Genomic DNA, 2,440 nt, shown 5'->3' with positions numbered 1-2,440 from the left:
TCCTAATTGCCAATGATAGGGATAGATGCATCAGAAAATATGTTGTGCCACTTTTCAATGAGTTAAACCCAAGATTTAGAAGACCAAATATTGAGGCGACCTAGTTCGAATTGAAACTAGTGATGTTTCAAATGCTACAAACGGTGGACCAATTTTGTGGTATGCCCACGAAAGATCCACTTCTCCACCTTCGATTATTTATGGAGGTGAGTGATTCATTCAAGACTACTGGTGTGACTGAAGACGCACTGAGGTTGAAGTGGTTTTCATACTCGTTGCGAGATCGAGCACGAGCATGGCTCAATCATTGCCACTAAGTTCCATATTTACATGGCAAGAATTAGCAGAGAGATTTTTGGTTAAGTATTTCCCACCTAGCAAAAATGCTAAGTTAAGGAACGAGATCACAACTTTCCAACAATTGGATGACGAGTCTTTGTGTAAGGCTTGGGAGCGATTCAAGGAGTTACTTCGTAAGTGTCCTCATCACGGGATTCCTCATTGTATTCAGTTGGAGACATTCTATAATGGTCTCAATGCACATACAAGATTGATGGTAGATGCTTCTGCGAATGGTGCAATTTTGTCTAAGTCTTATAATGAGGCTTATGAGATCATCGAGAGGATCGCGAGTAATAACTATCAATGGCCAACAAATCGAACAGCTTCAGGAAGACGTGTAGCTGGAGTTCATGAAGTTGACGCCCTCACTTCGTTATCAACTCAAGTATCGTCTATTTCCTCTATGATAAAACAATTAACCGCTAATAGTACTAATAATTCTGTAGCTCTGTCACCGAGTCCGTTTGAAGTAGTTTCCTGTGTGTACTGTAGGGAAGGTCATTCTTTTGAGATTTGTCCATCAAATCCCGAGTCAGTGTACTATGTGGGGAACCAATATCAAAATAGGAGTGGACAATGACCCCAGTCCAATTTCTACAATCCTTCATGGTGTAATCATCCTAACTTTTCTTGGAGCAACCAAGGAAATGGATCGAACAACAACTTATTGCAGTAAAGACCCAACAAATCTCAAGGGTTTAATCATCAAGCTCTAAAACCACCTCAAGATGAGGTATCAAATAATTTGGAGAAGTTGTTGAAAGCGTACATGGCAAAGAATGACGCTTTGATCCAAAGCCAAGCAGCAACATTGAAAAATTTGGAAAACCAAATGGGCCAGTTAGCTACGGAGCTAAATAATAGACCGCAAGGAACCTTGCCGAGTGATAATCCAAGAAATTTGGGTAAAGAACATGATACGAGTCACAAAGGCCCAATTCAAGCTCAAGGACGTGATAGGCTCAAATTACCACAAGGCCCAATAAAGAGGCCAAAGGCAAGACAAATGCATTCAAAACTAAATGGAACCATTCAAGAATTTATTAGCAAGGCCTTAGATGCGTACACGAAGGAAAAGGAAAATCAAGATTCACTTTCTTGTTTTCAAGAAAATCAAGAAACCGAATCTTGGTCCAATTTTGCTGTTTTGAGCGATTTCAAGAATCAAGAAAATCAAGATTTCAAATCTTGGTCCAAGAAACCCAATCTTGTAGCTAAGGCGCATTGGATCTCAGTTACGAGCATCAACAAACCAATTTTGGGAGAGAACGGATTACAAGCCCAAATGCTTAAAGAAACGACCCAATAAGATGTTCCAAGCCCAATCAAGAAATTTAAATTAGACTTAGTTGAAAATCAGGCCAAATTGTCAAAGTGGCCCAATTTGTTAAGTTTTAATTCTTTAAATACTTAGTTTTAATTTTTAGACTTTATGAATAAATTTTTATGTAGAAATTCAGTCCAAGAGGCCATTTAAAGTCCTTGGCCGAATTTCCCCTTGAAAGTAAAAAAAAAAAAGGTTTTTTTTTAGTTTTCCTATTAGGACTAGAAAAATAGTTAAAAGGCCTATATGTATTGCTTGGCCAACCACCCTTATACACATTACACTTGAAGAATACATTGAAATCATATTTGTTTTGTTGAGTGAAATTTCTCTTTGAGTTCTCCAAGAATTTTCTCTTGAGTTTTCTTTAGAAGGAGTTTTAACAATCTTTTTGATTGTGGGAGTCATATTCAGCCTTCTTCTTGCCATTGTTCTTCATTGGAGGGGAGATTAGAGCCGTTTAAAGGGAGTTGTGAAATCTTTCTCGATTTCAAGGCTTCTTAAGGCTTTATCTTTAGTTTTCTTGCTGTTCAATCTTTTTAATTTTCTGCTTGTGTCGATTTCGTTATCTAACTTGTTTAAACTCTCTTGTTGTGTCTCCAGCCCCGTTCAACCTTCAAGAATCTGTTCGGCACGAACCTTGGACAACAAGAAATGTTTTGATTTCACAAAACCCCTCTTTATTGCCGTCCAAACCCTAGATCTAATTGATTTCGTGATCTGCTGAGTTTTTTTTTGAAATTAACTTGCTGTTTTGTGTTCTTCTTTTCATAT

At 37.8% G+C, this 2,440-nt stretch overlaps 1 non-coding gene across 1 annotated transcript; it reads right to left on the bottom strand.

The window, feature by feature from the left end:
* Nucleotides 1-388: 388 nt before the first annotated feature.
* LOC128040713 (small nucleolar RNA R71) lies at nt 389-495 on the bottom strand. Its single transcript, XR_008195519.1, has one exon. It is a non-coding gene; the product is annotated as a small nucleolar RNA R71 (small nucleolar RNA).
* Between the last annotated feature and the right edge of the window lie 1,945 nt (nt 496-2,440).

This window comes from Gossypium raimondii, chromosome 4 (assembly GCF_025698545.1).
Source record: "Gossypium raimondii isolate GPD5lz chromosome 4, ASM2569854v1, whole genome shotgun sequence".
NCBI classification, from domain to species: Eukaryota; Viridiplantae; Streptophyta; class Magnoliopsida; order Malvales; family Malvaceae; genus Gossypium; species Gossypium raimondii.
The sequence above is the reverse complement of the archived record's forward strand: the minus strand, read 5'-3'. Positions and strand labels throughout refer to the sequence as shown.